Source organism: Cuculus canorus, chromosome 15 (genome assembly GCF_017976375.1).
Source record: "Cuculus canorus isolate bCucCan1 chromosome 15, bCucCan1.pri, whole genome shotgun sequence".
Classification (NCBI taxonomy): domain Eukaryota; kingdom Metazoa; phylum Chordata; class Aves; order Cuculiformes; family Cuculidae; genus Cuculus; species Cuculus canorus.
In genome coordinates, this window is record NC_071415.1 from 14,072,923 (window position 1) to 14,096,818 (window position 23,896).

At 40.8% G+C, this 23,896-nt stretch overlaps 1 long non-coding RNA gene across 6 annotated transcripts in view; it reads left to right on the forward strand.

Moving 5' to 3' along the window:
- Positions 1–23,896, forward strand: part of LOC128853694 (uncharacterized) — a 135,572-nt gene that overhangs the window by 81,041 nt on the left and 30,635 nt on the right. For 5 of the 6 annotated variants that reach the window (XR_008452381.1, XR_008452380.1, XR_008452382.1 and 2 more), the window contains exons 1-2: positions 2,133–2,270; positions 22,056–22,654. This is a non-coding gene — a long non-coding RNA (uncharacterized LOC128853694). Of the gene's footprint in view, positions 1–2,132; positions 2,271–22,055; positions 22,655–23,896 lie in introns of those variants that run through there. The other variant, XR_008452379.1, reaches the window with a different exon arrangement.

Sequence of the window (23,896 nt, forward strand, 5' to 3'; positions counted from 1 at the left end):
GAGACATTTTGTTCTTTATTAATGAAGCGTGAAGAAAATGGTACTGAGTATATTTTGTTAGAAGTTCCAGCTTCCTTATGTATGCTGTACATTAAGTGTTCCCTAATTAGACTTTTGTAAATTAAAACGCTCAAGGGGGCAAGCATACATGACTATTTGTATAAACACATTTCCCCCCCCTTGCCAAAAAATATTCTCTATTGTTTGGCACTCTCAGTCCTAAGAGATCATCCTTCTGTTAGCTGAATGGAGAAGGAGAAGGCTTGTGAAAAAAAAAACCAGGTCTGTTTGAGGGCAAATATGGAAAGAGTATTGGAAAGCATGCATGTTCTGAGGCTAACAAAGGTGATTTCTTGCATAGATAGTACAAATCTGGCCAGTGATGTGCGTCAGTGAAGATGCTTGGGAAGCTCTCCTCCACCTTCATGCAAGTCAGTGCAGTTCCTGTGTGACAGTGGGCAGTTCTCACCGTGTTGGTGGGTCTTTGCTGCTGTCCTTTTTACGTTCTTTCCCTAATTATCAGTTCTTCAAGCAGCTGATCATCCCAGTACACTTTGACAGTGCCCAAGTCCCTTGGGAATTCTCCTTTGCTAAAACAACCCACGACCCAAATACTGAGGGTTTGCTCTTAAGACAGGAATCTAACTTGTTAGAAAGCTAGTGGCTTTGCCCCTGACAAAGCCTGCGCTTTTGGGCTGTAACTCCTAATGATTTTTGCAGTGTTATACTAAAATAATGAGAGTTTTGGCATGGTACAGGTCAAGTTCAGTATTATAGCTAGCAGTTACAAATTGGCAAAAAGAAAGCTTATGCAATGTGGTGGTTTGGGGTTCCAGTTTCAATCCTTAAGAAACATTTAAGGGTGAAAAGGTTTAATTTAATCTCTTCTAGAAGGATAAATTTTTCCACTGCACAAGCACCCGGACTGTGAACCTGGTGCAACCACAGAAACCAGAGCGTCACGCGGGCAGGTTTCCAGCTTTCGGGGTTGGAGTTATTGGATAAACATCAGATAGCTCATAGAGGCAGAACTCCACAAAGGGATGGCAGCGTTATCTGGAAGGAGACAAAGTCACCAGTTCAAGAAATTATAAACAGAGGATTTGCAGGGTCCAGTGAGCCAAGGGGCGGGAGAGGAGGTGGCCAGCAGTTTTGAGGCTGCTGGCCAACCTCCATACCAGCAGCCCCCTCCTTTCACCCCGAGCATTAACAAACTATTTGGAATTGCCACCTGAAGTTTGTATGCTTTTCTGTTAAACATTTATTCCCCAGAAGCTTAGACCTGTGTTTATAATTCAAACTGTAATGAAAAAGGAAATTAAAGTCTTTCTAATTTATAAAAAGAATGAAAATTGCATGGAGAAAGTGTGGGGGAGGGGAAGTTTTCCCTCTTTTGGGATTTGAGAAAATTAGTCCCGCAATATTTTTTTCTTGACGAACAGGAATATTAGTTATTTTAACTTAATTCTTTTGTCATTTCCTCTTCAATGTTCCAAATGCTTTGTATTTAGGAAAAAAAGCTGCCATCCAGCTCTAAAAGAGATACTGCATTCAAACCTTTTAGCGCCTGTGCTGGTTTTGACCAGCTCCTAGGCTGTCTGTCTGTATTTGCATTGTCTTTGTGTCTGTCTGTCAGTCCTCCAGTTGAACATTTAAACTCAGTAGCTGATTTCAGCCACATTTGGCAATGGAATTGTGTTTTGTGAAAATAGCCAGCTGGCCTTAGGGAACAGTATCTATTAATTCCCCAGAGAGGAAACGGTTAATAAGTTCACTTTTATCCAGATAGAAGAGGATCCACACGTGGAAATTAGATTACTTATCTCTGTTTCTCTCAGAACTATTTCTTCTTATAAACAATACCAGTGAAGGTCTGGACTTGTTATTCCTGTGTAAATCAGCCCATCTCCTTTGCTTCTAGTGAAACTACATTGATGCCCATCCATTGAGGGTCCAGTCATACCAATGTGGTGCTCAGCAAATATTAAAGTATTCCCTTTCTGCTTCTACCCAGACCAAGCTGAGGGAAAACGCAGTCAGTCTCTCCCGATTTAGGGCCTCCCAAGCTACAGCGATGTGACTTGCCCAGCAGCCTTCTGCATCAGTGCTTTCTCCTTTTGACTGGAAACGTAACTCCTTCCGTTTTGGCTTTGCAGAGAGCTCGTGTGTCCTTGGTGTGCTGCCCAAGCCTTCAACAGCAGCAGCTGCACACAGAGGGGATGAACAGTGCCATCATCTAAAGACATCGTGAGCCAGTAGAGGTGACTGAGGTAAGTCTGCAAGACTATGGGCATCACCTGCCCTTGATGGACTCGGTTTCAGTGCTAGTACTCTGCTTTTAAATGCTTGCTGCTTCCGTACTGAGCGTAAACAAAAAAACCCAGCACTATCGACAAAAATATCCCAAACTACGGAAACACATCTGTATTTGAAAACCTCTGTCTCGGTATGCCCAGGGACAACCCACAGCAAACATGCCAGCGTGTGGCTGAGCTCTGTCTACAGTGTCAGCTGAATCCTAAGAACAGGGCACGGCAGAGCTGGTACTACCTGTGTCCTTGTAGGAGATGTGTGTGTAGATGAGAGTGTGTCCTGAGTGAAAAAGCACCTGCAGGGATAAATACATCTGCATAGAGCTGTTAACTTACAAACAAATGGAACATTGAACCCACCTAAGAGATGTAAAAGAGAAACAGTCAGGGACCGTATTGGCATTCAAGTGGCTATTTTTATCTTGTATTTACTAATTGCCTAGGAGTAAGAAAAGTAAGTGTTATTATGAGGATAAATGTTCTTGGTAAGTGGAATAAGCTTTTTCTGCACGGTGTCTCCTTCAAAGGAACCCATACATTTATATGTGGCATTTTCCTAAGAACACAAGGGTAAGCTTACTAAATAGGCAGTAATTGGTATGAAATGGGCAGCCAGTTAAAGCTGAAAGCACTTGTACCTGCTTCCCTCTTCATTATATTTTTTCCATAATGTAGATCACAGAAGTGCAATAGCCTGACAATTTACTTGATTAAAAGTGACATTGTAAACACAGTCAAAGGCAATTTGTATTAGAAACTACTTTTTTATAAGAAGGTTGTCATCTGCAGTGTTATTAGCCTTTACGAGATGAAAGACAATGAAACCCTAATTTGCATATAATTCAGCTTAGTATTTTTTAATAAGCTTTTGTGTATTAACCAACCATGGGGTTTGATTTGTACAGATGGGACCAAGAGCAGGAACATTTTCAAAAAATGTAAATGTAAGGCTTGTATTTTGGGCTGGTTTCACTGTTCATTTCAACAGCATTCATACAGGCAGGGAGAAGTAAAACAGAGGTCAAAACCAAAAAATATCCATGGGCTACATAATGCCTTCAGACCATGCTCAGGTGTCCTGCTGATTTTACTCTCTCTCTACTGGCATAGGAGTTATTGAGCCAAGATGCAGAAATTATATTGTTGTCCCCAAGGCTACGCTCGTATCAGTTTTGTCTCTATGTTTTCAAAAAGCAAATCAAAACACACCCCTCCCTCACCTCCTAAAAAACCCATAACTGAACAACCCCAAACAAATCCGTGTGCATACTGCAGAGACTCGGCTGTTCCAGACAACAGTCCAGATTCTCAGCATCGTCACGCAGAACTACACATTAATCATATTCCACATACTATTATAGAGACCGAAACAAGCAGTATCATCATCTCTGAAAGTGGTATTTGTCAGGCTGTGCAACAAGTGTCTTTCTGTTGCTCTCTTATCAAATTTACTGTGTTTATTACTCCAAGGATATTTTTTCCCAAATGCCAATGCTTCTTATCACATTGGGAAATGTTAAAATCAAGCTAATGGACCTGACATCGGTACTCATGGCTGAGAAAGGCATTGCAAAATCCCTCTCTTTCTGCTGAGTTGACTTGGCAGAGGTAAAAGGCATAAAACTGTCTTCCTGCCAGGAATATCAGATAATTCCGTTCCAGTTTTACACTCTGGAAGGGTACAGCATATGTATAAATACTTAAGACTTCAGGCTTCCACATCAGTAAAGAAAGAACAAATTCAGTTTTTCATGGCTTAGCAGGTTACTTAGTCCGGAACAATTTATTGAATTGATTCATGTTGTTCCTTTGCTTTGTGCAAAACCATTCTGGGAAATCTGTTGTATATAAATATATAACAAAAATACAAGAAAAAAACAACCAAGCATAAGAGCTCCATTCTTTATGCTTAGATAAACCACCATCTAAACGATACTCAAGGAACAGGTCTACAAGCCAAGTGAGGACCACTGTTACATTCTTTCCTGGCTTTAATCACACTTCAGAAGAGGTTCTTGCTCTTCTCTTTGCTGTTCTTTGAGGGACGCCTCTCTCTCTCACAACTGGCAGGGTGAGATTCATGTCCCACTTACACACTTATGTCCCTTACCACGGGACAGGTCTGAATGTTCTTGCTATCAGCTGTATCAACTCTTCTGACCTGTGCACACACTTAAATTTGGCTCTTCACATGACTCTTACTGTGCATAGGATTTGCATGAGCAACTTTTCCAGCGCTCAGGAAAAATGTTTGGCTTCTCAGGAGGGCTGCAGTCTGCTGATGCTGATTTGAAGAGGGGCGTAGAGGGAGCGTGTGAATGCTCAAATGAAGATCCCTTGGTGAAATATCTCTATAGAAATTGGCTTGGAAAGATTTCCTATTACAAAGATGCGTCATCGGGCGCCATTCTCATTTCTTTTATTCGCCTGCTTTTTCACTCTTTGTGAACCCAGCCAGCAGCTTCAGCAAGGCAACTGAACCTCTGACCCTGCTTAGAAACAAAAAATAAACGAGATATAGAAACTTTCTCCTCATTTTCCTTGTCCTCTCTACACACTCATCTTGTGTCAGCAGTGTTCTATGCAAGTGGCAGTGGTTGGAGGAGCAATCAGGCACACGCATGTGTAAATTTAGGGATGAGTTTGGTAGGACATAGGGAAATGGACAATTTAGCAATGCAGGATTAAGCAGATGAAAAAAAATTAGCAAATGCAGATGATGAACTGAAAGGGGAAAAATGCTTCATGCTAAATAAGCACTTAAAATGAGTGGAGAAAAATACAAATATTACTAAACAGCTGCTGCTGGACTAGAAATACAATGTCCTGTGAGAACAGCAATGGGCTCCTCTTCAGTACATAATTCCAACATCACCACCTGTTGTGGTCAGGAAGGTTGAATTAAAACCTGAACAAGAGGAAAAATGACTACTTAGTATGCCCAGATTTCAAGGCACTGAGGAAGGATAATATCCAAGTCATGTCTGTTGGGCAGAGACCAGAAAAGAGAGTCTGTTGGCAAGACAGCAATAGTTCCTCAATTACCATCCCAGGAGAGATGCCTCCAGGCTTTTGGTTGAGCAGAACAGCCTCAAAATGTCATTATCCATGATCGCGAAAAGCTGCGTGCTTTACAAGCCATCTCCTGAATTTCTGCTATATTTTGATTTTGGGCTAGTTACTTCTTACCTCTGACATGAATATTGAAACAGAGAGATACCAGTATGATCTAGGTTATGTGTTGGGAATGCTGAAAGGGATAAAGGTGGCTTCGGAGCTTGTCAGGGGCAGGGAACTGTGAGAATCAAGGTGATGCTTGAAGTATCTGGAAGTGAAGATGGTGGTGAAAAGGGAGTTCAAACTGCTCACATCCATAAAAGTTGATTGACAACAAAGAGGATGGCACAGGGTGAATTGGTAATAGAAGAGGATTAATGGCTGAGCAAGGCAGCTCATTTTGGGGTTGTCACAAACACAAGATAGATAGAGCATGGAAATATTTATCAGTCAATGCGTTATTTGGGGAAATTGTGAATGAAGACAATAGGCTATGGGAAGAAAACTGATTAGAGCAGGCTGTAGGAGAAGAGGAATTGGGGTGGAAGATGCTGAGTGTCAGAACTTATCTGAGGAGCAGAAGTAGAAATTAAATTAATAGGATTGGGTAGAAGGAAGACTTGGAAGGAGGTGGAGTGAGGGGAAGGTATCAAAGATTTAGGAGCAGCACACTTAGACAACCAACAGAAAAGAGTATTTGGGAGCAACAGATGCACTTGAAGAAGGAGACAGGAAGGTCATTACAGAGCATTTTTTCCTTACCTATTTGCTTTTATTTTTTAAGAGAAAAACAAAGCAAAATGGGGGGCAAGGGGGAAGCTTTTAAATGTCCTGGCTGTTGAACAGAATGGTTGGGACATTATTTTAAGAAATTACCATGCCCTTGTAAGGGTATTTGGAGAAATCTCAAAGGGATTTACATGATATAGGACAGTAAATTGCCAGTCCTCATGGAAGAGAAAAAACTTCTTAATTTTAAAATATGGAATTTAAAAGTAAGAAGCTGGCCCAGATTTCTAAGAGTACCTCCACACTGCAGTGTAGTATATACTTTAAGAAGAGCTGAAAAGGTTTATTCAAGGGTTATGAAAATTATGTTCCCTTTAAAGTTATTTATATTTAAACACTCAAAAATCATTAGTCACTTTAAGAAATCTTGGCTACTTTTTGAATACTACATTTTTCTTTGAGTACTTGTGTATTATGCAAAATATACCCTGTTTCTGAGCCAAGGGCTTTGGTATAAACTGAGTGGGTTCTAAACTAAAGCAGAATTATAAATAGATGTAATTTATTGCACATGTTAAGCTCTCTCTCTTCCCTTCCAACCCCTAGTCAAAAGTGTCTAAAACACTGAGGATTGTGTGCTCCAGTTTGACAGAGGAGGACCCTTGACTCCCTCATGAAAAGATTTCTTCCATTTCCACAATTCCCAGTTTGTATTTGCAAGCAATGATATTGGGCATCTGGATCTTTGATCTTTATGGAGACAGAAACTTCGAAGGCAGTGAATGACTTCCTATCCGCTGGAAAATCATGCCCATTCTCACATCATGAATCTGCAACAGACAGCAAGTTCCTTCATGGCAATTCTGTTTATTCCATATATAATAAGGCTCTGTTGATTTTTGAAGCTCCCGTTTATGAAGCCAGAGCATAAAAAGATCTTTCTTGTTGCTTACATCCTCCCTTTCAAAAGAGCACATCATTTGAACAGGAAACTCTGCTAAAGGAGAAGTGTCTCCCAAATTAGTACCTGTTGAGAGAGAAATGCTAATCTTCTCCATTAGCTCTGCAGCCTCCAGTCGAAATCTTAAGTGCGTGTGAAGCAGACAGGAGGGTGGTTTGGGTTAGAAAGGGAAGGTTGCAGTTTGGTTTTTTTTCTTCTTCTATCAGCTGAACTATCCTTCCAAGTTCACAGGCTATGAAGTGACAAAGAGTAAATATTATCCCGTAGTAACAGACAAGAAATAAAACAAGAAGAAAAATCAAGAAACACACCCATCTATAAAAATTACCAGGTTGAACGTGCACTGGGAGCTTTACCGCATGGTGGATCTGTACATTTAGACCTTCTCAGCCATTAAAAACACTTTCTTTCTCCTCATAATGAAGGTTCGGGTTTGAGAGTTAATGTACAACTTATGCATACACCCAGATGGAAACGGAATACATTTTCATAGCCATGTGGTGCAACAAGAAGGATAGTTAAGGATAAAGATTATAACAACCCAGAAACTAATTTAGTCTTGATCTAGATTGTGCTAAAATAGAATGTAAGCTTTTTCAGAGAGGTTTGGGTCAAGTCTTTCAGGTCTTTCCATGTCCTTTTTGTGTGACTTAAGATTATTTTTCAAAGGTCAGCATGGCTAAGCATAAATAATAGATAGCCTTGAAACGTCTCCTTTTAAATCTGCCTCCAGATCACCTTTAGTGATTTCATGGGATTTCTTTACTGGTTTGCTCTCCCTAAAACAATAATTAGGTAATGCTCCACTTGCAACTGTAATTTGTGCTGGCAGATAATGAATAGCGAAGTGTTCTTCTGTGAATGACCAGGTGAGACAGATGATATATCTACTGAAGTGAAAATACAGCATTTAAATATAAGATAAAGTACAGCAGATTATAGGCTGGCTATAGGGTAGTCTGTACTCTTTACAACCAGGAAAATAGCATTGGTTACCTAGAAAGCAGATAATTTTTCCCTAAGTTTTGGAATACCAGTCATTTTCAGATGACTTTGTACCCTTCGTAAGAGCAAGGTGTGGTGATAAACAAGCCTTTAAACCAAAACGCTGGAACATTGCACATGTAAAAGAAATTGCCAATAAAGAAGCATTAGCTGAGTAAATATTACCACCTAGCTCCACTTAATTAAATGGTTTGCTAAACACATGCAAGTACTTTTATAGATACTAAATATGCAGGGGAATGCCAGCTGACTTACTGGATTTTTATTTAGTATTTCCTGCTTTCTGGGTTGAAGTGTCTTAACAAAGCTGCTTTACTGCACTTCATTGAGATCTGTTGGACGTTAACGTCCACAAACCCCAGTGTTACTACCGAAACATGTGAAAAGCAAGGGTTTAGCAAAATGCAGTTTTGCACTCCATGAGACCCTGAGCAACACTTTCTATGGACTTTTACAGATGGAATCACACTTCCTATGCTTCTGCATTGGTCTAGGGTCAAAGCTATGGTTGTCTGCCAGCTCCTCTGTCTCTAACACAATGGCTTATGTTAATAGTCTATATCTCTCTACTTACTGTTCATCCACTCCGCGTGTTGCAGAGTAGCAGCCTTTCCCTTGGAGAGAAGCATCCAAACGGTTGATGGTTGGTCCTGCCATACTGTGTCTGGAGGCCACCGTGCCTGTGTTTGTTGCAATGACTGTGGCACTGCCTTCTACCTAGAATGTCTCTTAGACACAGGTTCCTTGTTTGCTTTTGCCTCCTGTCTTTTTTCAGTTCGTCTCGCCCTGTCTGTGCAGCCTCCTCTGAACAGTGCAGGCAGTAGGACACTTAGAAATCTTTGCCTTGGACAGGAGCCAACTTTTTGACTAAGAAATATCAATTTACATGGATGTTCATCAGAGTTTAATGATCCTTGTTTGCTCTGTGCCAGGGGCAAGATTGTCTCCTGACGCCTCTGCAGATATTATCACTAAGCAGAGGGAAAAGACATCAGGGAGAGGTCCTCATTCCAAATGGAGTTTGCAGTCTGACGTGGAGTCCCGGTTATTAACCACAATTCACCCATCTGCACGCAGACAGATCGCTACCTTTCACATATTTCTAATGAGATGTTCAGAAGGTCATTGGGTATTCTTTTCCCTAAAGGGGCTTCAAGTTTTATTGTGGGCATTTATTGTTCCTGAGGATTTCTAGATTTTATTGTGGATGCTTGTTATCAACATGCGTGCTCTTCTAGCTGAGTAACTAGCAGGGTTTGCTCAAGCTGCCTATTTTCAGAGATCAGACAGTGTACCTATCACCCAAAACACATGAACAACCTCAATCCTAGTGTAATTATTACCTGCATTTCAGGGAGTCATATTTTTTTGGGTTTTTTGCAGTAACTTCAGTTTTCCGTGGAGTCTCATTCTCATTAATGCACACTTTTTAAATCTGCACAGATGCCTGAACAGGCATTAGGAACCTCATAAAATCCAACCTTTAGTTTTGTCTTTGGTGTGACTTGACTTCTTGTAGTGTGTGATAAGGTGGTGAGACTAATTGCTGTCAGAGTTGAGTTCATCGGAGTTCTGCAAAACATCCAGATTTGTGTGTAGTGTGGCAGCGGAAAATGTTATGCTCTGCGTGCAAGCGCTCCTAAATTCAATTCTCATCAAATTCAGAATTGGTGGTCCTCAAACCTGTAAACTTTTCAAAGTTATTAATTTTTTTCTAATTCACATATTAATACACCAGGATTGTGGTCCCTAGTGCTCACTTTTTTTTTTGCATTAGGTGTGTGTTCAATAAAAAGGCATAAGTATAGAAACAGTCCATAGGATTTGAGCACTGAAATTACTTTCTTTGAAATCTCTACATTCCATCTTCTCTGGGTTGTTTGGTGTTTTGGTTTTTTTTTTTAATAACAGTACTTTTTATTCCTGTCCTTTTATTTTTTTTTTAAATCAACAGTTGCAAGTGATTTGCTCTGATTAGGCTCTCAAGAGTGCTTTATGTTACAAGATTGCTGGATTTAAAACAGCGGATGAATTTTCTGTGCCGCTTAATCCCAGCAGAGTTCACATTTTGCTTTCTAATCCTGAAAGACCATTTCTTCCTCCTGAAACTCTGCTGTCTTTCCTGCTGCTCTGATGGTGATCTAAGCACCAGCTGGAAACTACTGGGGCTTTGCAGAACCACAGGTGGTATTTTTGGAAAGTTAAGTCAAGCCTTCATTCTTCTGAGGTGAATACCTCCAAATTCCCTGTAATTAATAGTCAATGGGATTTTCAGCTATAATCTTAAAAGCTGAGAGGATCAGAGAGGAATCTCCCGGTGCAGAACTGCCCAACAGCTGTGTGCTGCCTCTCTTGGAAGGGCTGGCGCGAAGTTTGCCTGTGTGAAGAGCAGAGGAGAGAGCTGAAGGACTGCAAACTGCCATTAACGGGGCGATTGGGAAGCAAAAGGAAGTTTCCTTATTGTTTATAGATTTACAGTAGGTTTAGTGTTGGGACAGTCTCGAGGCACTCAGTAGTTTTCTATCTGTCCTCAAAATAAAGCTCGTGGGCTCTGTGTGGTCTTTAATTCAAAGGAAAAGCAGTACTTCAACCCTGCAGCCTGTAAAGTCCTTCAAGATGTGACAAGTGACAGCTTGCTGCTGTGTGCATTGTTGTCCTGAAGGTTGACAGCTCTGTCCTTTGCACCCAGACCGCTCCAGGGAGGTTTAATTTCTTCTGATAAATGAAAGACATTAAGAAACGTCTCCTGCCCTTTGAAGATACAACCAAGAAATTTCACTTAGTTTAAGCACAATATAATGGGGCTTTTATTCCCAGAGATTACATTCAAAATATGCCTTTTAAATGGTTTGAAAGTGCACTGCAAAAAAGTCACCAAAATGGCTTGTTAATAAACAGATATTTCTCATCATACACCAGAACACAGAGGCTTAATTTCTCAGTGGTTAAATAGTAGCATTAGAGATGAGCTACTCTGTGATTTTGTTTGCAGGGTGAATGAATTTCCAAATATATTTTTACTGAGGAAGAGCTATCTAACTGTTACTGATAAATAAACGCAAATGTTAGAGTCATAATCTTCTTTAACCAAATAATGCACAACAATTAAGTTTTAAATTATTGATGTTATAAAAGGCAAAACAGCTGGTAGGCACAGGAGTTTCCATTACTTCAATACCAAATAATGAAATCTCTTTTTTTTCCTTGTTTCTGTTGAGTGCATTATTAAAATGCAATTCTTCTTTTTTTTGTGTGTGTATTGAACTTTGAAGTCTATTTAAGCAAGGCCATTGGGGGGAAGTTAATTAAATTGGGAAAGTTAGCTGGCATATTTACCATTTCAGGGGACATACTGTATTTTGCGGTGAGAGATGAATTAAGTTTGCATTCAGAAGATTAACCTGTGCAATGGCAGCCCTGAACAGCAACAAAACGCAGAGGCAGAATTTGGTTATTGAAAAACAGGTACATGGCTTGAGAGGTTTATATTTTAATGTCATCTTTAAGACTAGTTAGCATTTTTATATATTGATATATAGCCATGAGAAGCCCCCTTGGTATTGTTTCTGTGGGATAACGTTTTCTGTAGAAGGAAAAATAAAGTTTACGGTATGTTGGCTTTTTGTTTGGCATAGAAAAATGGTAGCAAGGTTCAAGAACTGGAAGTTGAAAGAAAAGAAATGCAAATCGTTTATGCAACAGGGTTCTGAGGAGAGGTCTGAACTCTCCATCTTTACATGTCTTCAGGAGTAATGTACATGTAATTACATTATTACATGTAATACAGGAGTCCAGACTGGGGGATCAAGGGGCTGTGACCAGGACGTGTGTGTGATGGGAGGGAGGTGGGACATCCAGGCAGAAATAAAATTTCAAGACTTCTGGTGCAAAGCTAGAGTTTACAGCAGCTTGAGAAGGTGGGATCTAGGACAAAGTGTAATGGCAGGGCTGTGGCAGGGTCTCAACAGCTATTTTTCACAAACCTGCAGATGTGTTTTTGCATGTTCTATAAACACAGTCCTGCACTTGGCAGAATAAGGCCATCAGTATTAACTGCTGGATTTTGGATGGCAAAAAGGCTCAAAGCTTGGAGGTAGTGGGCACAGCTATAAATCCCTTGTGAGAAAAAAATAACAGTTTGGGAACCTTTGACAAGTTTAATTTAGTAACTGTGCCACAACCTTGATTGGGGTTTTGTTTGTTGGAGACTTGTTTATATTTTCTTTATTTTGTTCCTAAGTCTGCTAAATTATTTAGGGACTGAATTGTAAAATTAGAAGATGCAGCATTAAAAAAGCGATGAATATTTTATGAAGGGTTCTGGGATTTCATGGTATCAAAATACATGTTGCAGCCTTGGAGACTCCAGTACGGAGCCACATGAACCACTCACTCCCCTCCATCCAACCCACGATCCCCGTTGAAGCCTCAGAGGAGAGCATTCATCTCCCAGTGCAGTAGGGATCCTTGTGTTGCCCAAGGACCCCAAAGTGCTGAATCACTTTGGATCAAGTTTCAGTAGTTTTCCTTTTTGGTGGTTGCTGCGAAAACAGTAATTTATGTCAGCGGAGTTTCTACCTATTTTGATAGAGTGATTTTCCGGTGGCAAACGGAGCATGTTTTATACACACAACAGGAGAGGCATGGGGAGTTGCAAAATCCTTTGAGACTGTTCCCAGCAGCACTATGGGATCAGTAAAGATGATGGAGAGTTCAGGGGATGCTGATGCTGGAGGAGTAGGAACCCGTGCAGAAACCGCAGCGATGGGAAACACAGGTTGGTAGGGGCAGAATCTTGGGAGGCTTCTCTGCAAAGAGAAGAGCAGCAGGAATAAAATACATGAGCCTTTCTCAAGGACAACTGGCAGGTATCCTAGAGGGGTATGTCTGAGCAGACTGCTGCACACCAAGGTCTGTCTGTACCTTGGTGGATCCCTTAGCAACCTTTCAAGTCAGATGAGATCTGCAGCGAGTACTAACGGCTAAAGTCAGGCTTTCTCTGGAGTAATTTACCAGTGTCTAAATGTATGTAAAATAAGTGCTGATGACATTTTTTCTTAAGAATTAGCAGGTCTTGCTGACACAAATCAGAAACTCAATACAATATTCAGCAAGCGCATTAAATCTTCTTCTAACATGCTGCATGCTGAGACACTCTTCATTATTACCTTAAAGTACCAGGAGCTGGAGCAACGCCAGCTTCTCCCCTCTGATGGCAACAACAATGACATAGGCAGAAATAACTAGCTCTCTGCTACATGACTGGCATGGATGATGCTGTTCTTCAAAGCAAGTTTCTCTCCTTTTAGCAGCTATGCAGAAATCCTTGATGATTAATCAGCTCTTGGTGACACTGCAACACTGTAAACCCCCAAGACTTGTGTTTAAAGTTTTGTGCATATACACAGACCTCAGTATTTTCAAGACGGTTGTGTTGCAGATTGAGTCTGAGCTTGGGTAACATCATAGCCCCGCTGAGGTCAGAGGAGCTCGGAGCTTTTCTTCTTTCTTTCTTTTTCAGGAATAGGTCCTTAAGAAAAAACTAATGAAAGTTCTGCTCTGAAGGTCTGTTTATGGAAAGTGAGAACAATTCTTACTGAGAGATGACTTCTCTGAGTGCATGTCCTAGGACAGTTTGTAAACTCATAAATTTAGGGTGAGAGAGCACCTCATGCTTACCCACGCATATCTTTATGACAGCTAAGCCTGGTCATGGAGATCCTTCAATATGTAACACCAAAAATCAGAGCATAATTTCACAGCACCACAAACCAATTCCATTGACCGCATCAGAAGAAGAGGTTAATTTTTTTCTCACCAAAATACATCGCAATTATAATCTGCACCAGAGAAAAATGTATTCCTCCATTGCAATGCTGAAGATGCTTTCTCACTATTACAGCACCAATTTTTCCTGCTATTGGCAAACAGTGTAAAAAAGAGCAGGAAATGGTTTTAAATGTGTTCATCCTACTGACATGGATTGTAATGAGAGTAGAAAGTGGGCCAATATTAGCTCTCATAGTGTCGGTAGCATAAGCCTAAGTGCCAAGCCATTTTAATTAATTATGTGCTAATAGTCTCTGGACTGATGCAGCATTCAGCATACTCTATGTGTATAAGTTATACTCATCAGTTCCTTTTTTCCTTTTGAATAAAAACTAGCAGTAATCCTTCAATTCCGTGGAAGCCTTCTGTTGCAATTCCAAAATCAATGCAGCATTCAGGCTTCATATGTACTTTAGCATTCCCAGAGGCCTTTGTTTAGATGGCATTTTTAGGAAAGTTAAACACCATTAGTATCCTGTTCCTGCTTTGGCACAGCAAAGTCCCTCCATAGCTGTTAAGGGTAAGGTTTACAACTATTTCGGGGCACCAGACAGCCAAAAAAGCAGAAGCACAATTGCAAACAGGACCCTAATAGCCAGAAATTCATAAGAAATATTTTTATTTTGGCAGATTTTTTTTTGAGTTTGGGGTTGGTTTTTTGATGCTGTCTCTTTCCTCACGGAATGGCTATCTTGGTCTCTTGGCCATAGGCTGATAGAAAGTCACTTCTTACAGTAAATGGAGGGATGTCCCCTGTGGATGTTTTTCACTGTGAAACTAAATATTTTAGAAGTGCTTGGACTGATCTGGAGAACTCTTGGTATGATTAAATATAGAACTGGAGGGAAAGCAAAATCTGCATATGGTGCTGTGGCAAAGACCCTGGAATTGATGATGGTTTCTCTGGTAGAAATCAGTCCCGGAGGAAGGCAGCTCACAATTCAAGGCTGATTTGGAAGGATTTGTGAATTTGCTGTCTGGCTTCTGCTTTAATTGTTGTTTAGCTGTAAACAATCCCTCAACCCAGAGTGGATGGCAAATATCAAAATCAGATAATTAAATGATTGAAAGTACTAATTAAGTTCCTAAATAAGCGAAGGCATTCAAATGCAACAGGCTTTAGAACCACACCAGGTCTTTATGAGACCATAGCTTAAAAATGCACTTTTCTCCTAGCTTACCAAAGCACAGCTTTTTTCAGACTACAGTATCTCTTCTGTCCAGGCAAAAAGCACATTGTAATACGCAGGATATTCAGTGCCATAGTAAATGTACAATAGTCATAGTTATTTTGACTATTCTTTCTCCCAATTATCATTTATTGTACATACAAGATCTTGTACATACAACTCAAGAATAAACTCAAGCTCTTTTCTTTTGGTGTGACTACTTTTGACTATGAAGAACACAAAAAGAGTTCTGGTTAAAAATCCGTGTTCCTGATCCATATTTTCATTCCATATAAAATAAAATCTCTTTGATTTTAACTGCCAATCCTACCTCAAAGACTGTGCTTTGTCCTCGGGGTACACAACCCTCCAGTACTGTATTTTCCTAAGAGCACATGGACCTTTCCATAGATGCAGATATAGTATGTGCCAATGGAAACATGAGAAAATCACTGCCCCGCTCATAGAGGGAAAGCTGTAATTTCAGTTAAGGCTGCTGTCTTTGCTGCTTGAAATGAAGATGAGTAGAGCAGGAGGCTGACTTTGGAAGTTTCAGTGGTAAATATCTGGAGACTACTATCCCTGTCAAATGGGATGGATGTTTCAACAGCCAGTCAGCCAATTTCACGCTAAAATTAAAGTTGTCAGTCATCAGGTGGCCTGCTTGGTAGATAAGTGATATTACAGTTTCACATACCCAACCTTTTGCCATTGGTCAGAATTTGATGCAGAACCCTTGCTGTCATGCCATTGACACATAGAATGTAGCAATTATTGCTAGCATTTTTATTCTCAAGGTTTTTTGGCACATTGAGCTCAGATTCCCATTTGCTTGGTTTAATACACGTAAACAATCCAATTTTTCATCAGTTCTGCTCAAGAGCTCATCAGTGACTACATATGGGTGTAATCAAGTAAGCATCGTTTACTAAATTCAAAGCTTAGTTCTTTCATTTCCATCAATTCTCACTTCTTTTTAAATTTCCTAGAACAGCTCCACATTTAAAATAGGGTTAGTCTGGATTCTTTTTTTGTTTGTTTTACTCTTACTTATATCATTTCAGTTCTTGGGTATTTTTTTATCTCTTGAAGTGTAATTCTACTTTCTCCACATAATTTCTTTGCAAAGCCAGATGGACAGAAATGGTCCCATGCCATGCTGAAATACTCTGTCTGATTTATACCAGAAAAATCTTGCTCCTAAACAAATCTGAAGAATGTGTATAATATTGTATAATATATACTGAATTTGTCATTCAACCCATTCTTATTTCATCTCTCATCATTTTGAGATCTGTGTACACATGTACTGGAAAAGGAGAAAAAAAAAGCTATAGAGAACATGACAGGAATCTTGTGAGAAAGATTAATTTCTCTACCACTATTTTGCTCCCGTGTTGACAAACAAGTTTTTCTCCTCACCCCTTTTTCCTCTTATCCCTGAAGCACTCAGAGCTCTCTTGGGTTAAGCAGAAAAGACATTTGGTGCCACTTCTAGGGAACAGAATACAACGCCTGCTGCTCGGTGTCGGGATTCCCAGCTGACTCGCTGACTTTCTGTGCTCAGGACTTTACGCGTGTAAATACTCCTAATGCGCATTTCTGAAAATCCATCCATGGAAAGAATAAATTTATTTCATCAGGAGACTTTTTGGGAACGTGTATTTGCAGCAAGTTATCTGTGGTGAATACCAGGTATCTTTACATTATTCAGGTACAGCTCTTCAAAGCAGTCTTTCAAAGGGCAGAAATCCCCAGTGTGGTGCTCAAAGACTGATGTTTCAAGGCAGACGGAGTAAAAATGCTCCTTCTGCAGTTAGACACCTCAGTGAACATCAGCATTTCTTCTTTCTTTGTGCAGTGCCTACGGCTGCACTGTTACGCCAATCACACTTGTGAAGACAGACTGTATTTTTCATTTAGTTGAATGGCAAAATTCATTAGTACAAAGACAGTGCCTGTTTTTTTGACCACTTTACCTTATCTGTCTTTCAAAGCTTTATGGCTTGGCTTCTTGTTTTCGCCATGCCATCACCGGTCTTGAAGACCCAGAGGAAAACCATTTGGGCTGTGTAGCACTAAGAAAGTGGCACAGACTTTCTGCTCATGCTTATGTCCCAGCCCACAGATCTGGGAGTGAGGTTATACTCCAGAGACCGTGCCTGGGCAGGAGGACGTGTTGGGGAACTGCAAGATTTTACTCTCTGCCACAGATATTTTCAGGCACACTCGGATCAGCCCTGTCCCTAACTGAATTCATCCTGTCCTTGGTATGCTAATCCTATCCTTTGCTGAAGTTCCTTCCGCTCCTGTGCTTTCTGCTTGCATGTTTGCAGTTGAGTGTCACCGTTATGGGAAGTGGCATGCTGTCTTCCAGCTTTCTCTACCTCTTTGAACTGAAATATTAAAGCTTTTCCCCACAGGCCTTCCTATTTCTTCTGCATACTGCATAAATGCTGCATAAAATACTAGGATCTCCCTCACCTGGACCCAAGTGCTTTGTGATGACTGCTAGGAGATACCATACAAATCACAAATTATCTGTTGCAATGGTAAAGAATTCTGCAGTTTCACTTCTTTCCCTTGCCTGGAACTGAGTATTTCCCAATTTTTAAATCCTCGTGACACTAAGGTGCTTGAAATTCTGCTTCCAACAGCAGAAGCAAAAATTGAGTTAGAAAAAGACCACTGGTTCCTCCTGTCCTGTATGATCAGACTCTTCGGCTTACTTTGATCGTTGTTTGTTTATTTGTTTCACCATAATTCCTCATTTCATCTTGCCAGTCACATGCTTTATTTGCTGGGCCATGGTGCAGGACTGCTGTTTCAAGGTTCACATGCAGTAGCAGGCAGGAAATTATGTTCTCTCCACAATATTCAGACTTTCCAACTCCAAAAGGTCATCTGTAGGAAAAGTCTGTGCAAGGAAGTACAGTAAAAGGCATGGAAATGATTATCTAAATCAGCGTCAGTGGTTCATAGAGAACACACAAGAATAGCCTCCCCTGTTGCGTTTAAGACGGAGAAGGAAAGACACCTCTTAGCTCATGAGTTTCCATATTAAGCAAGAACAGTGTTGTGTCAATTAGTGGGAGTACAAAATGAGCTTGTACTTTTCAAATTACTCATTTTCACCAGTTAGTCTTAAGGCCCTGATTCAGCAAAGCAGTAAAGCTGAGATCATTCTCTCCCAGCAAGGCTCACCATCCCAGTTACAACACAGGCATCGTGAAAGCATAACTCTAATACATGCCTTCATTTGCTATCATGATTAAAGAAAATAACCTGATCCCCTTAATTGCTTCTTAAAATAATTCAAAGGGCTTTTCAGATGGAGAATTTCCTTTGGGGAGGACACTATAACCAAACAACAATGTGTTTGATGAGTCCCCATCTCAGAGATGCAGCAGTGTTGCAGCTTTTACTGTAACGTTCTACAGGTCAGGTCGAAAACTGTGGTTTGCCTCTTAAATCCTATGTTTATAATTCAATGACAGCATTATCTGAGCAATTTGTCTTTGCACTGTCTTGTTACTTTAGTTAATTCAGCTTGAATGCTATCTTAAGGAAAAAATCATATAGTCTAGAGCAATACGGTTGAAAATCTTTTTGCAGTAAGATACTGACATGGCATTTCTAATATTAAATGATCTAGTCATAAAAAATGGTAGCATGAATATAGAAAACTACCATTCTTTTATGTTATTTCCTTCCCAGTCATAATTTGTACACCTGTTGTCTTTGACACCAGTTATTTGGTAACTGTATGTATTAGTAACTGCAGTTGTAAAGGTGCCTTTACCTTTATGGACATTTAGGCTTGGATCCAGTACAGAGTAAAAGTAAAGCTTTGTGTCTTTGTAGGATCTTGTATGAATAGGCTAAGGCAGACTTTTTTTTGTGTGTGTGTGTCCCCCCCATCTTTAGCTATGGAAAAAATGTTAATTATCCAGAAGAGGCAGTAGAGAGCACAATGGAAGGTTCTCAGAAACAAACGCTTTGGAAAAAAAAATGTGTCCTTAACAAAACAGAAGTTGGAAGCATTAGAGAGTTTGGGTATACAGCTGCTAAAATGGTAGGAGAATAGATTGGAATCCCTGAGCCAAAATTGCTCAGGAATGTGATAAGTGAAAGACTTTCCCTTGAACACTGTAAACAGCATCTCAGGGGTCATAGGAATAGGAAGGACAGTGCTACAGCTGCTCCACATACGGCTGTGGGTGTGGAGGCTGCAAGGCCAGAGCGTGGTGAGAAATGCTACAAGCAAAGGCTATTGAAGCACTTGGGATCAAAAGATGTTCTTGCAACATGGACAACGGTTAAACAACATTAAAGAGTGTTAATGCATTACTACAGTGTAGGTTTTCTTCTCTGAGTTTCGAATTTGACAGGGTAAGGTGGATCCTGTATAGCTATGGTGCATAACACAGAGGGGGGGCTGAGGTCTCTAAACGGGTAGGTCAAAATCCAAGAGCTACGGGGTAAGAACTGTGGCTCTTCCTGCTGTGCAAAGGTTTGCATTGTTCGTAGACAGGCATGTGAGGAGAGAGGTTAGTCATTCAATGGAGTTAAAACCTATGGTTGTTGTTACTGCTTGCTTTAACAAGAAGTACAGAGAATTGTTTCCAAAGACTGTGTCGGATCTGTGGTTTGATCGTGCTGATAGCTGGCGCTTTAAAAGCCACTGGTATCAGCGATCACCAGTCGTTGCTACCACTTTTTGAAAAGGTTTTCTTGCCTTACGTAAGTTGTTGAGAGAAAAGGCTGTACTCTGCAGGATCTCTCAACCTGAAAAGCTCTCCTTGCTTTTGAAATTTTCTAAGTTTCAGACGCATGAGACAAAAATAAGCAAAAAGAGGCAGTGATTTGATTTTTTTTTTAAAAAAAAGTTTAAATACAATTAAAGCACATTTTTATGTACAAAATGTAACTTTTTGATAGATATGGTCCAATATTTTTTTATTGTTTTCAGCTTTTTTCTTATTTGCAGAAGGGAGCTGACATTATGAAATTGCATCTTGACTAAGACAGAAGAACTGTCTCCTGCCCAAACCTGGCTTTTATCTCAATATGATGATAAGGTTTTCATGTCATTCTGGTTTTTGAGAAACAAATGCCAGCTCACTTTGACTCACCATAGAGTGAAAATACCAGTTCACTTCAAAAGAAATATCAGTTTATATACCAGTTCACTCTTCAGAGCCGCAGACACGGACGCTGTGAGTTAAGCACAGTGACCCTGCTGTCCTCGGTTAAGCTGTGATTTTACAAGAGCAATGACATGCCCATGTTAGCAGAGAACAGACAATTCCAGAGCATCTGATCCGTGTGTAACTATCTCTTTCTGAGATCTCATGCTATGTAATTTAAGAAATGAATTCGTTTTCATAAGCAAAGAATATTAAACAGGAATTTTGAGTTCTGCAATTCTGAACGCTTTTTTTTTAAAAAAAACATCCCACCCCCCCAAAAAAAACCCCACCAAACCATAACAAAACAAACAAAAAACCACCAACCAAAACCCCCACCCCAAAACAGGTAAAACCCAAACCAAACACCCAAACCCACTTTCCTTCCTGATTCCAATTAAGAGCTCAAATAACTTGAACACTACTTTCCCAGGGCAGTGTTTCTCTCTCAAGAGAATTCCCTCATTTATATTTCCTCACCCTTACTGACCCTTTGCAGAGGATGCTGCTGCTGAAGTACAGCACTGCTTTACCTGAGAGCCAACTCACACCTTCATGCCAAACTGCTCCCGTGCTGCTTGACGTCCAGCCCTCCACCAGGACATGGACGTCCAGCCCCCCACCACCACGTTGACGTCCAGTCCTCCACCAGGACATGGACATCCATCCCTCCACCACCACGTTGACCTCCAGCCCTCCACCAGCACGCACCACAGCACATTTGCCTATTGATGTGGTCAGGAAGGGAACGTAACTCCACTGACCCATGACTGCATCTTACCAATGTCTCTCTCTCACCAGCCCTGCCTGGTTCCACTTCTGAGAGATTAGATCAAATAAAAGTTCAATTGTTTAGCAATGAATTGCAGCAAGGCAGCCCTCTCAGTTTAATTAGCTCTTAACTCCAAACACGAAGTCTCTAACAAAGGTGCTCGGGAGCAGGCAGTTAGTGGAAATGAAACAAATGATGGCAGAGTTGTTCAAAGAGAACAGTGTATGGAAAATGTCTCTGGAACTCACCGAGCCCGTGACTGGCTATGTGACCCAGAGCACGGAGAGCACTGGAAACGGCTGCACGCACTGAGCTGGGCCTCATACAAATTGCTTTAGGGAGGAACTTCAACAAAAGATCACCTTAGGCTGGAACACAATATAAGCCTGCTTTTCAATATTTTTAGTAGGTTTTGACAACAGAGACCCTGTGCTGGCCACTTAAACCATGTCAGATATACTCTTCAAGGATTTTAAAGGAAAGATTCCTAGAGGCATGTCCTGGATCATAACAAATCTCTTAAGAGCACTTGAATTTCCAGAAGAGGAATTGACTAAAGCCACCAAATTCACAGTTGCTTACTTATTGACCACAGCCTGTGGGCTGTTTCAGCCCCTACTGTCGCCTAGGAAGGTAGAAATGAAGGCAGCAATTTGATTTCTCTGACAATCCTATCACTGTCACAGTTTTTTCATAGCAGATGCAAATCTGAACTGTAGGCAATGTGACTGTGATGGTGACTGAGTATTAAAAGGGACAGTAAATGCAAAAATCAGAAGTTTACCGTGATGAATCAACCATTGTGACTTTTAAAAACTTTGGTTTTGAAAGCATTTGCTCCCTTTGCTTGAGATATATTGTCCATGCCAACACATTTGTTAAGATATTCACACACGCAAAAACAATCGAAACCAAAACAGATACAAAGGAGGAAGCATATGTTTTAAAATGGGAGATTAATTTTTCTAAAAACATTTGTATGTTTGTGTAAGTCACCAAATATCAGCATTTTTTCTTATTTTTCTCAAACAGATTTGCAGCCCAACTAGACTTGACATGAATTGGTAAGAAAGAACCTCCAAAATCTGCTGCTACGGGAGAAACAACATGTTGCTGTATCCAAAATATCCAGAGGGCTATTATGCAAAGAGATTACTCATCACTGGAGCAAAGTCTTAATTTCAAGTTCCCAGCACTGATTTATGTCTGGGCCACAGCACCTTCTATCCCTATGCATATTCCCTTGTGCAATAAGAAAAGGCTTTTGCCTCTCCTGCAAATTCTGTTGGCTTCGACTTGATCTGATTTGACCTGTGATGAATATGTGCGTGTCTGTGGACTGCAACAGCAGAGAGCTGCTCTGAGGGTGGTCCTGTAATACCTGCCCAGGCGGGTGACCCGCAAGAAATCGAGCCTTGACTCAAGAACTGAACTATACACTCGTCTTTCAGCTGTGACGGTAGTTGGCCAAACTCATGACAACGTTGCTATTGTTGGATGGGAGTAAATTAAACACAATCTGAATTCCTGCATAAAGGGAGATGATCCAGGAGTGCTCTCTGTCACAAACAGTGTGAACTTTCAAATATTAGCTGACAGTGCTAATATTTCTGGAACATGCAACAAAAACTGTAAGTAAAAAAAAAATGCTTTTGCCTTTGTGGAGAGACAGAAAATGTGTCATTGGGGTATATGGATGACTGAGAAACAATAACAAAAAAAAATCAAATTGCAGAACTACAGGCTGTGTTTGTTAGTCTTCAAAATTTCATTACTTTAAAAGAAATTTGGAGATGGTCAGATTCTTGAAGCAGAGATTACTGACTCTGCCAGTTTGCTTTTCCGGCAGTGGGTGTTGACAATATGATGATAAAGTTGTACGTAATGTTTGAAAAATAAGCAAAACATAATTTAGTATGTTCTATAGCTTCTCTTGATTATTTCTGAGCTCAAAAACAAGGTACAAGGAGTTAATGCAGTTGCTACAGAGGCAAGTCCATTGTCTGTACTACTCATGCTGCTGGAACAGCTACACCATTCCTTGCTGCAACCCAGCTGACTCACGCTTATCTGGAAAAGGAGAGTTACACATCTTTATTTTGTCTCACTTTGGCTTAACTGTTGGTGCACAGCATCATAAGCTGCTCGTGGAATCCCCTTCTGGCTGGTGATCCTAGCGGATGGCACGGTTTGGGCTTTGTACTTTCTTCTCCTTCTGCTCTGCCCGACCCCGGGAGCAGCCCAGGATCCGCGGGCACGGCACGGGCCCACCTGCCAGCAAGACGGCACAGATGGGGAAGATGGCACTGGGCCACACGCAAGGATGTGCAAAGTAAAACACCAGCAGGGAACGGTGAGGGGGTGTTCACCAGCCAAGGATTGGGAAAATAAGAGTTCGTTAAGGAGAGGCAAGAGGAAAAAAAAAATAATTTGGCTCTTCTAATCCACCCCAGCGTGCTGGAAGGTGTTCCTGGGGGAAGGAACACGTTTCTCCCTTGGGAAAGGGCTGTGCTTTATGGATCGAGGAGCTTGTCCTTGCACAGAAAGGAGGTGGGAGGCCAGGGCCCTCTGGGGCAAGAGTGGCAGCAGGGAGGAAGGAGAAAGGGAAATAGAGAAAAACAAAACTGAGAAAGGAAGCTCTGAGAGGGAGAAATGATGGCAGTGCTGTCAGGAGCTGGTAGTCCAAAGAAACCCATCTTCCCTTTGCAAGATAGTGGGGGTCTGATAACACAAAGTGGTTAAAAGCAATACCTTTGCCCTGTCTCTTCTAATGGATATCCAAGACCTGCAACTCCCCAGTTCACGTTTGCAGTTGTCAGCCCAAGGAGCTTTCACTTCCCGCATTACCACCTAAGTGAGCTGCTGGGAAGCCA